Source organism: Aedes aegypti, chromosome 1 (assembly GCF_002204515.2).
Source record: "Aedes aegypti strain LVP_AGWG chromosome 1, AaegL5.0 Primary Assembly, whole genome shotgun sequence".
NCBI classification, from domain to species: Eukaryota; Metazoa; Arthropoda; class Insecta; order Diptera; family Culicidae; genus Aedes; species Aedes aegypti.
In genome coordinates this window covers 30,257,942-30,270,655 of record NC_035107.1, presented here as the reverse complement: position 1 = coordinate 30,270,655, position 12,714 = coordinate 30,257,942, and the positions used below count along the sequence as shown (strand labels likewise).

At 40.1% G+C, this 12,714-nt stretch overlaps 1 protein-coding gene across 4 annotated transcripts in view; it reads left to right on the top strand.

Annotated features, from left to right (window-relative positions):
* Positions 1 to 12,714, top strand: part of LOC110674830 (ras-related protein Rab-27A) — a 138,346-nt gene that overhangs the window by 52,645 nt on the left and 72,987 nt on the right. The window contains exon 1 of one of the 4 annotated variants that reach the window (XM_021839297.1): positions 8,378 to 8,621. The exons of 2 other annotated variants lie outside the window; for them this stretch is intronic. The gene's annotated coding sequence lies outside the window, so the exon portion shown is untranslated. Of the gene's footprint in view, positions 1 to 8,377; positions 8,653 to 12,714 lie in introns of those variants that run through there. One more of the 4 variants, XM_021839294.1, reaches the window with a different exon arrangement.

The window sequence follows — 12,714 nt, the reverse complement described above, 5'->3', positions numbered from 1 at the left end:
TTAGTGAAAAAAATACCTAGAGGAACTCATTAGAAAAAAATCGGGATAATCTATAAGGGAGATAGTATCGTTGGAGTGCTCAGGGTTTTCCTGCAGGAAATTCCGGAGAAAATCCCCTGAACATCCTTTGAAAAATCGCTGAATTACCACGTTATAGTCTTTGATTTTTTCTCTGCAGCCTGTAGAATTTTGCATCAGGATTCTCTGCAATCAGAATAAGGAAAAAGGAGATTTTGAACACCATTTTGATCAGAATAGAGATTCTAGAGACGTTCCATTAAAAATTGTGACTTTTTAGAGATTGCATTGAAATAGAGACCAAATCTCTTGGAAAAGACCTGCCACAAGCCCTACACTAATTTCCTGAACTCAAAACTGTTAAGCATTTATGTATGTTCAACCACTTGAATATTATAACACGAATAGAATAATCATAATTTGAATTAAGGTGCCAATAAGAATGAATATTGTTGTTTGAAAATCAGCCTTGAAAATCTACAAAGATATAAAAAATATAGAAGAAAACATTAGTTACATTAATTTATATTTATAATTTCATAAGAGATTTGAAGTTTTTTTTTGAACGTTATTCCAGGCAGATGAACATAACTTCTAAATACCAAAATCCATACTAGATAATTTCTAATACTTACAACCTGAATGAGGTATGAATGAGCCCTGCATAAGAGGTACAGTACCTCAAATAATATCTCAAGCATAGTCTGAGCGGTTCCACGCCAAATCGGTAAACGATGAAACTCGACTACCTTGGATTCAAATGGAATTTTGCACATAGTTTCGATATAATAGAATAAGCACAGACAAACAGACGTAACACTTAGAACAAATTTCTTCAAAATTCATCGCCCAGTTTACACTATCATCATCTGGTGAGCATGTTGCACAAATAGGTGTTTCATGCAACAAGACCAGCAGATGGCGGTAGTGTGAAATGTCAAACGCGAAGAAAAACGATGCGCGCGCCTCTAGTTGTCAGATTTGTAACATAGCGAATTTGAAATGATCGTTAAATGAGTGGTCGATGGAAATTTCCTCAGTGTTACGTCTGTTTGTCTGTGGAATAAGTTTTTTCCACTGGTGGCGAGACCATTTAAAATCAAGAGTAACTTATGATAAGGACGTAAGTATTTTTAGCATCACCATTAAAAAAAAATGTACCTCGGAAACCGTTTGTTATAGAGAAATAGTGTCTGAGGAGGGATGGTAGACAATCAAATAGGCTTTGTTAAAAAAATATACACTGTATTCACTGAGGATTCGGATGGCCTGGCCAAAGACAAATTAAAGACCTCCATGTCCCTTGCAATTGCCCAAAATTTTATGCCTCATAAGGTAATCTAGAATGCCGTGAAAAGTGTGCTGCGATCTGTCAAACTTGGGTACCGTAATCCGGGGTAACATTGATCATTTTTTTTAATGTTTCTTAAACATTTGATTTGAAAATGCATGTGTTGCAAATTTTATATTTTTAAAACAAGTACTGCCACCCATTGTTCGTGTTTATGTACTGTATTTTGTTTTCTGAAAGTTCAAAGCATGTTTAAAAAAATGTTTTAAGTGAGTTTTTGATTTAGCTGATATGGGGTAACATTGATCACACCATGGAAACATCGTTCGGTAATATTGAAAATATCATTACTTACTAAAATCATGGTCCCTGAAGCCGAATATGAAGGTCAAATTCTTATAAGTCATTTACTTTTTGAGTTATTGTAAAATTAAAAACACTGTGAATTGTGGAATACGCCTAAATGTATGCAATTTCCTAAGGAAATTCTTCACGCTTTATAATAATTTGTGAATTATGTTTTATTCAACATATTTATGAAAATTTTGACAACGGAGTCGTTTTCGGCGATGTCATTTTTAGTAACAACCGTATTTCTCTTGCTCATATCGTTTACAGAACTCATGTGAGACATGATTCTTTTATGGTGTCATCCATAATCATGAAAATCATTGTTTACAAAAGTTGAAAAATTTACGCATGAACACAACTTTATTTTCGCAAAAACCTTATTGTTTATTAGCTCATGATTAGAAGAAAGAGAATCGCCATTCATGCATTGAAAATATTTCATCAACAAATGTTGATTCGAGCTTTTTACGAAGAGGATCATTGCGATCAATTTTACCCCGCTGATCAATGTTACCCCGGATTACGGTACCTATTGCACTACCGAGGGACAAAATGCAGTACTAGAAGTGGTACCCAATCTGAGCCCGAGTGTGACGGACCTGGTAGTACATTAGTTTGTAATCTATCTATTATAATCATAATCCACCCAAATATTTACAAAAACAGCTATGAACGGGAAAAGAACGACTGTGAGCAAACTCTGCTCATCCAGCAATCACGCTCTTTTTACATTTATTTTGTTAAGGTTCTCCGAAGTAAGAATCTGTGAGCAAATCGGTCGCTGTTGGTTCGTGAGCGTGTGAGCGTGGACCCTGTTAAATATTGGTTCATTTTGCGTAAACGGCATGATGCCGGGTATGGGTAACATTAATCACCCATGTAAACAATGATAGATTTCAATATTTGTCGTTACTTACTAAAACCATGGCAAATGAATATTAAGGCCAAACTCTTATAAGACATTTATTGTTATGGTTATTTCTAAATTAAAAACACCTTGAACCGCGGAATACGCCTACATGTAGGTAATTTCCTAAGGCAATTCTGGAATTTTAGCAGTAGGAATTCGTCAATTTTGCTGTATGGAAAACACTTCTGAATGTTTTGACAACGGAGTCGTTTACGGTGATACCATGTTTATTAAGAGGAAAATAACCATCATCGATTTTCAAATTTTCAAAACCAGTTTTTCCGCTCAAATTTGAAACAATGTTCAAGAAAATCTATCATTGCATTCCACTGGCTACCTATAATGCGATGATAGATTTTCATAAGGATTTCCTCAACTTAGAACGAAACAACGGTTTTTTAGTTTTTGATGATTGCTGTTGATTGAATAATGGATTCTTGAGCCTTAAAAAGCACATTTCCGTTGCTTATACGATTTGCAGAACTCATGTGAGACATGAATCTTTGGTAGTGTCATTCATATTCATGGAAATCGTGGTTTCAAAATGTTGAAAAATTTACGCATGAACAAAACTCAATTTTTACGGAAAGATTTTTTTAAATTAGTCAATGAATATGGGAAAGAGAAGCGTTATTCATTCATTGGAAATATTCCATCAATAAATGTTGGTTCGAGCTTCTTATTAGGAGGGATATTTCGATTAATGTTACCCCACTGATCAATGTTACCCCGGATTACGGTACGAGGAAAAAGAAGGTCAATGATGACATGAAACATCTCGGAATCCAAAGATGGCCGTAACAAAGGTCGACTTGTGATCCTACTCGCGTTTTCAAAGGCACTAAACTGAAGAAATAGTAGGCAAAAATTCCAATTTTTTTTGTTTTAAACTTTCTGCTAGTGCACCAGGCCAAAATAGAAAGTGCACTGGTGTTGGATGCTTCCTTCGCAAGACTAGTGCCTTTGATGTTTTAGTGCAATCTTAGAAGGTAATTCTTAGATTCCAAACTGTTTCACGTTAAAGAGAGTTGGATGATAGGGAAGGGAATGGTCTAGGACATCGTTTCCCAAACTTGGGTTTCCCCCCAGCCTGTCAGCGCCTCGCTTCGTCTGTACTATGAAAAGCGAGCTGTCGAGTCGTTGTGGGGTCGCGGAACCTATGTTTGGGAAACGATGGTCTATAGACCATCCTATAGGATCTTGTCTAGGATTCACTATACGACCGGATCTGAAGTGTTTGGCGTGACGCTGCTAAGAAATTTAATGTCACTCCATATGCACTTGTCTTCCAGGATGAGTCACAGGTATTTCAACCTTGTGTCCCAACTAAAGAGCTTTGGTTTAAGCGCCATTGCTCGCTCTCTGAAACGAGAAAACATATAGAACTTCCCCTCTACCCTAGCCCTAGTTTCATTGAAAATAAGTACTTTCCCACATGTGCTGTACGAACTACAACAGCGCGACCGTCGAATAAAGGCACGGTTTCCAAGATGATTTTCAATCACTTTGGATAGTAAGAGTAAAACTGGACAAATGATTCTGGATTGAAATAATCAGTCCTACACTTGGTCCTATACTTAGTACAACGATCATAAATGAAGCGGTTTCCACAATAAAAAAAACTTATTCTTTTCAACAGAAGAAAGCACTAAATGGGACTATCAAATGTTACAACTATATAACTGCTGTAATTTCTCATCAGATTACACTTATCACAAACGCATGATCATGATTGACCGCCCACAGTTGCTACTCCGTTATTGCAAGAACAGCTGTATTTACACAGGGATCCAACAGATGCTACTCGGGATCAGTAGCATCTTCAATGTGTAAGTAAGTACTGCTCAAGTAACATTGGTAGCTGAATAAAAGCTTCCAACGTTACCTGGGGGTGCTCTCATTATTATAGCAAACAATTACGGCGCCGGCTGCGTCCGAATGCAGGTCAATTTGGGGATGGGAGCGATATGTTGACGTGTTACTTGCTTTACGGAAGCCCAGGAGTCCTATGTACTTCCACAAGAAAACACTGAAAGTTTGGATATGGGAAAGGATTCGTTTTAATAAACTATAAAGATATAATTTGAAATGAACACGTGAGAATATACACGGATGTATCGGTCATCCGTGTATATTCTGCGATAGTGCAGTAACGTTTTTTTTCACCAGCACACTTCGTTTTTTCCATCCGCGCAACGCGAACCGGACACAAACGACCCGGATACCGTCGCTCGCCCATGAAGGAGCATGCAACAGATTCAACGGATCAAACACTACTCCAGAATCACACTTATGACAAACGAAAGATAAAACTATCCGGGTGGCGAGGCACCTGCCGAACCACCAGCGGAATCGCGTAAAAATCGATCACGCAGCACGCGAAAAAAACGTGACAGGCAGTTGAAAATACAACCGTTCGCGGCGCGGCCTACTGCGTTTCTCCACTGATGAATTTACCTTTACTTAATTCAAACTCATTATCTAGTCACTGCAAGACTTATTCTCACCTAACTTCCGGCTCATTCTTCAGTTTCTCATTCTTGCTTTATAAAAAAAACCGTATGAACTTTTTTATTAAATATCCTCTTCAGCATCTATCATTTATCAACGACTAGCTTCATGAAATTCATCAGCAACAAGTCTTGAAAGCATGAACTAAAATCAATTCGATATAATCGCACTTTCCCCACGATTCACACATGATTCCAGTAAGCAATCCTAAGAAAAATCCAGTAAGGAATCCTGAGAGAATTATTGTAAGTATTCCAGAAAGGAATCCCGAGAGGATTCTGGTAGGATGTCCTGAGAGGATTTCAGAAAGGAATCCTGAGAGGATTCCAGTAAGGAATCCTAAGAGGATTCCAGAAAGAAAATCTGACAAGATTCCAAACAGGAATCCTTAGAGAATTCCACAAAGGAATCCTTATAGGATTCCAGAAAGGAATTCTGAGAGGATTATAGAAAGAAATTTTGAAAGGATTCCAGTAAGCAATCCTGAGAGAATTCTTGTAAGTAATCATAAGGGGATTCCAGAAAAAATCTCAAGAGGATTCCGGTAAGATATCCTGAGCACATTTCGGAAAGGAATCTTGATAGAATTCCAGAAAGGAATTCTGGTAGGAATCCAGTAAGGAATCCTGAGACTATTCCGGTAAGGAATTTTAAGAGGATTCTTGTAAGTCATCGTTGGAGGATTTCAGAGAGGAATCCTAAGAAAATTCTAGTCAGGAATACTGAGAGCATTCCAAACAGGAATCTTGAGAGGATTCCAGAAAGGATCTAATTTTGGGGAAATTTTCGCCTGAAGCAGAATTCAAAATGTCCTGTGCGAATGTGATGGCATAGTGCCAATATTCCAAAACAGGATTAGAGAATCAGCAGGTGATACTGGGAAAACCACTCCACCCATTGAAAACGCTGTAAAAATTTTGCCATCGTCGTGACATCGCGAAACGAGCCACGTTTCTATCTAGAGATCAAAAGCACATTCCGCGCGTCAGACTGGAAAGAGTTGCTCATAGACTTGAGTGAAATGTGAGCACTAGCACCCATCCAAGCAGGGAACAGACAGTTCGCATCATATGCTTCCATTCGGATGACTACTTCTCAGTTTTGAGCTTTTGGAGCACCTGGCCCAAAACACAGACAAACGGACGTAACATTTGAAACAATTTCCTTCAACATCCATCGCCCATTTCACACAGATATACCAGGAGATGAATTTTGAGAAAATTGAGAGAATCTCTCATCTATTGCTCTCTGTTACAACCATGATCCGCCACACGTCATGAGAACCTGTTTAAATCTTCTGCTACAGCTCTGATTAGATCGGGGGGACACAATTGCATGGTAAAATCCATCACATCAAGCTCCAAAACTGGGAGACACTATTGTCTGTTTCATTCACAACAAAACGCGCCGCCAACTTTCGAACAGACTGAAAAAATCGTCGCCAGCAAACCAATCAAAGGGATCAAAGGAGGTGATTTGTCTTTGTGTTGGCAAGACTGGTGAAATGTCAAATGCCAGAAAATAAATCAAAGGAGGTGATTTGCCATTGTGTTGGTAAGCCTGGCGAAAAGTCAAATTCACAGCGGTTGCTTGGCTGGCGACGATTTTGGCGACGTTTTCACCGGCGACGATTGCAAATCGTCGCGTCCGATAGGGTGCAAAATTTACAATATTGCTATCAGATGTTCGGGATTGTTTATCATGCTAGTAAATAAGTGAGAGAAACTGATTTTGTCTTCGCTCTCTCTTTGTGGCTCTCGTTCGCTGCTGTTATTTATCAAGCTTTTGTTACATCGTGCCAGACATTGCCGATCATGAACCGATACAGATGCAAAGTTTTTCTTCGCTTGCTTTGAATTCATCAGTGTTTCGTCCGTTTGTCTGTGACGATACGATAACGTATGAGCTGTTGCTGAAAAAGTGGATGATTTTCAGCGGAAATTTCCAACCATGACCACGACAGTGTACGTTTCTGAATCCATGGTGTAGCTACGCTAGGTATCGCTGTGAGAAAAAAAAAACTGCCAAAGACAAAGTTATACTGTATGCGACGAGCGTCGTCGTGGTTGACGAGGCGGAAAATCTCGACGGGAATTTTCCAAGCGGACAAGGTAGGACATTGTATATATTTTTCTGGTGGGAAGAGCTGATCTATTGTTTGGTCACGGACACGAAATTCACTGATTTATGTAAAAAGGGATGATCGTTGGATGATGAGCATGGAATTTGAGTTGATTTTATTCATCTTTCCATTTTAAACAATCTTCGGCTTCAAAAAATAAAATCGGGAAGGGAGCGAATCTTTCATTGTTACATAGGTCCTTTAGTAAAGTTCTGCGAGAAATCTCGATTACTTTTTCAAATCGACGTAAGTAATTATCATACGGTTTTGAGAAAGTTAATTAAGAAGTATCACAACCTTTCTTTTAAAACTGTTTTAAAATGAATCCCCGTTTTTAATCTTTTTTTTTACCGTGTACATCGCTTAAATTTTGCATGCAATCAGCTCGCGTTAAACACTAGATAGTTCCAATCATTTTCCACAAAAATTGTATGACAAAATGATAAGCCGTTTCAATCCGTTACTTACGACGTTTTTGTACCAGTGTAAAATCGACTCAAGTAGTGTTTTATTTTGATTCGTGGTTAAGTCACTTTGTCTCCCATACAACAGAGCGGGCGAAAGGTACGGGTAGGTTGCGAAAGTGAAGAATCTTACTTTCGTCGTTTTGTAAATCCGGAATAAAACCTTCTAAAAGTGAAAAATCGAGTTGGTTTAGAGCGAAACGTGTAGAATTTCGTCTGCGAAACACGTAGGATTGATAAAGTAAGTTTATTAACTTTTCTGACTTGAGTCTGTATGAATAAGTCTTCGAGAAATGTTCTCAAATGTCGCAGGTCGAAGCTGACAAAATTGTGGCACACAAAATGATACGATCCTCGTCATAACGCGTGAACTTTAATCACTCACTAGTGGCATCCAAAATTGCTCCCAATAATGTCCCAATAAAGTGTCAATCATGCGTTGAACAAATTCACCAGAATGTTTTGCGGCAACGACCCATCACCCATCGACCAAATGAGGCCCAATGCACATACCCAATGGCAAAAGCCGTACGGAGCAACCTTCGCTTTCCACTCGCCGAGGGTTTTCCATGGCAACCGCGAGAGGTGCAAATGCGATGGCTAGCAAGCGATAATGCGGCGCTTGTGAGTGAATGAGTTCCAACTGGATATCACATCTGCCTTTTTCCAACGCAGTTTACCAATTTAGCGAGTTACAACAGCTCGTTATCAGTTCAGTAGACAGTAGCGGTCGAGCAGTGATTCGGTGCGGTCGCTTTTGTCGTCGTTATCCGCGTAGAAGTTGTTGGTGTAACGAACGTCGTCACGTTTCGCTAATAGAAAAAAGTGTATGTCGACGATAGACTGACTGCTATAACGGGATTTTCTCGCTTCGTTCCGCGTCCCATCTGAGTAGGCTTGGCGCCAAGGCCAAGGCCTACTACTGGTTACCACTGGACTACGGCTTAGTGTTAGGTGAAAACTCGAACGGATTTAGTAGTAACAGGTGCATCCCGGGAAATTGTTAAAGTGGTTTATGGGGGGAACTTGCCTTCGATTGTTGGGTACATATTTGTCCTTGTCTGCGGGGATTCTCTGTATGGAGTGGAAACTTCCCCGCGGGAAGGTTGAATGTGGGCAAAGCAGCGTGTGGTAGGAATTTATGCAAATTGGCTTACTCTGTTTACTGGTTAGTGAGGAGCACCGTTATAGCGTGGATGCGATTATCGAGAAAAAGGATCTGGGAAAGCTCGGTCCTAATGCATGATTAGATGCAGACCGTGAAACACAAACCTTTTGTAGGGGAAATATGTTTATGTTTTGAACATTAATTTGGGATAACAGTTTTTTAGATCTATTTTCTATAATGTTTGTGGAGTTTGGAATTGAAGAGGGCAAACGGGAGCACCACCAAAAGCATGACACCCTGCTTGTGAAGTTACTGGATGAGTGAGATATTAGTTTGTGCAATGCCTACTTGATTGCCTGATTTAAGATCGGGTTTCATCTTCACTTTATTTGACCAGTAGTTTGTCGCTAAGAGTTTTCAGAACGCCACAGAAAGCATAGGGTTCCAACAATGTGGATTGATACCACACATTCTCCCTCTTCTCAGGATTTTTTTTTAAAACATGATTATTTTCTCAAATCAGCATCTATTTCCTTTGTCACAAAAATATATAGATTTGTTTTATTTTTTTGTAAATAATATATTTTTTTTATTGTTTCAATATATCAGTATTAGACCAATTCATTATTTCAAAAATCTCTGGAAATCTCCTCAACCAATACTTTAATTTTACATGTCGAAATGAACTTCTGGTCAAAATTTCAGACAATTTGGAGTAAATTTAGGTGTGCTTCTAGTGGCTGCTTGGGCACGTCAGGAGTTAATCATCAATATTAACCTCCTTTTCCCGAGCAGCCTAGATAGCCGCGTAGTGTCGGTAGCGGTTGTTTCAACTGGCTAAGAATTAACACTACGGATTGCCTGTTCCGGTGGTAAAAGTCCACCTCACAGGTGACCCCTAATTTATGGTGTGATGCGTACCGTGCCTAAGAATGAATGGTTAGGGGGGTCTAAATAAAACCTAACCGCAAACGGAGCCTGTGGGGTACCAGGGCGCCCTCCACAGTATTGAGTCCTTCCTGTGCTACCCGGAGCAATGGTGCAGGTGACCTTGTGTTTCTCCGAGATAATCGGCTGCCCTTCTTCAGTCTCTATCTTGAGGCTTAATAAGGGTGGGATTATGAATATGTTGACATTTAATTTAAATTATCACCTATATGGATTCGCATTATGCGTTTTACACAGTGTATTCTGTGCTCTTTCGCCTTTGGCGACTTTAAATAGATACCGATCTGGTTTTTTCGTTGCTGGTCTTTTTCGTGCTGAGATTGCAAAAAGCTTAATCCTGCCTAGTTTGGGTAGTGGCTACGGTTAGGTTAGCTCAGATCAATCTTCAGCATAAAAGAACAGCAACGATCAATCTTTGCAGACTCATGCAAAATGGTGCAGCCCAAGTGGCGCTAGTTCAAGAACCCTACTTTCGTAGAGGGAACTTCTATCTAGGTAACCTTGTGGACCCAGTTTTTGCTACTTTTAGCAAGCTTGAAATGGCAAACTCGCGCTCCATGCCCCGCGCATGCGTGCTCGTTAATAAAGCAATCGTTGCTACACTCATTTCTGAGTTAACTACCAGAGATGTATGTGCTGTCACAATCGATGTTTCTGTTGGTGACCTCAACAGGAAATACGTCTATTGTTCGGTATATTTACCACATGATGAACCATCCCCAACGGATGACTTCAAACGAGTTGTCGTACACTGCGTAACAAAAGGCCTTCCGCTGATTGTGGGCAGTGATGCCAATGCTCATCACATCATCTGGGGCAGCTCGGATATCAATTTGAGAGGCTCCAGTCTGATGGAATACTTAAGTAGTACAGACCTTGGATTACTTAACATAGGCAATCGCCCAACCTTCATGGTTTCTAATAGAGAAGAAGTGTTAGACATAACGCTCTGCTCGAATAGAATCAGTCACGAGTTGACGAATTGGCATGTATCAGATGAGGAATCATTATCTGATCATCGCTACATCTTCTTTGAACATTCAAATGTAACTGCGCAGACTTTGCGTTTTAGGAATCCCCGGTCAACAAACTGGGAACTCTACATTGAATTGGTTGCGACCAAATTTCATGGATATTCTCCGTCCATTGAAAATCCAAGTGATCTGGATGATGCCGTTGATACTACAACATCCTACATTATGGAAGCTTTTGAAGAAGCATGTCCTCTGCGGTCTGTAAAGACTACAAGAGGGACCCCATGGTGGAATTCCGTTCTGACTAGACTCAGGAAACAATGTAGAAGGAGTTGGAACAGACGCCGTTCAGCTGGATCAGAGTCGTTCAAGTCAGCTCGCAAGGCTTACAAGAAGGCTCTTCGTTCTGCTGAACGATCCGGCTGGAAAAACCTTTGTACAAATGTTTCCAGTTTGAGTGAAGTCAGTCGGTTGAACAAAATTCTTGCAAAATCTAAGGATTTCCAAGTGAACGAAATTCGCTTACCTAATGGTGACTTTACTTCTTCCGATGAAGAAGTTTTAGAATGTTTATTCAATACACACTTCCCCGGATGTGTGGACATAGCATCTACGGATGAATCAAATGTCTTTTCATGTAGTTACGAGTCTCTGGCCTCGGCTCGCAGTATCGTAACTACTGAATCGATTCAATGGGCACTTAATAGTTTTGCTCCTTTCAAATCTCCAGGAGCGGATGGGATTTATCCTGTTCTGCTCCAAAAGGGATTTGAGTTTATCAAACATGTTTTGAAAAAGCTACTTGTAAGCAGTTTTGCTACCGGGTACATTCCCAAATCCTGGCGTGATATTACTGTAAAGTTTATCCCAAAAGGAGGACGTGCGTCGTATGAGGAAGCGAAGAGTTTTAGACCAATCAGTCTGACCTCTTTTCTTCTGAAATGTCTGGAACGGATTATCGATCATCACATCCGTGATGTTTATTTGGCAAACATGCCTCTTCATGTGAATCAACATGCTTACCAATCTGGAAAGTCCACTGTGACTCTTTTACACAAAGTTGTATACGATATCGAGAAAGCATTCGCTCAGAAGCAATCGTGCTTGGGTGTTTTCTTGGATATTGAGGGTGCCTTTGATAACGTGTCTTTCGATGCCATATTGGAAGCCGCACGAAACCATGGGCTACCTACAATGATTACCAATTGGATTCATCAAATGCTCAAAAACCGACATCTCTTCTCGACATTGCGTCAATCAGCGATTCGAAAATTGAGTGTTTGCGGATGCCCCCAAGGGGGAGTCTTATCACCACTTTTGTGGAATCTCGTAGCAGATACGCTATTGAGGCAACTCAATAATTGCGGTTTTCCAACTTATGGATTTGCCGACGACTATCTAGCTCTGATAGTTGGTATGTGCATAAGCACCCTATTCGACCTGATGCAAAGTGCTCTTCAGGTAGTCGAGAGTTGGTGTCGCCAATATGGCCTTTCGGTTAACCCGAATAAAACATCTATTGTTCTTTTTACGGAAAGACGAAACCGCGATGGAATTCGACCTTTACGTCTTTTTGGCACTGAGATTAATGTGACTGATCAAGTAAAGTATGTCGGAGTCATTCTAGATTCCAAACTTTCATGGACACCTCACATTGATTTCAGAGTCAAAAAAGCTTGCATGGCCTTCGGTCAATGCCGGCGAACCTTTGGTAAAACTTGGGGCCTCAAACCCAAATATATCAAATGGATTTACACAACAGTTGTTCGACCAATATTGGCATATGGATGTCTTGTGTGGTGGCAAAAGGGCGAAGTGAGAACAATCCAATCAAAATTGGGCCATCTCCAAAGGATGTGCTTGATGGCGATGTCTGGTGCGTTCTCTACAACTCCCACAGCAGCGCTCGAGGCCCTTTTCGACGTTGCGCCACTACACATATATCTTAAACAAGAAGCACTTTCTTGCTCTTACCGTTTATGGGTACTGGATCTACTGGAGAAAAATCCAGTGAATC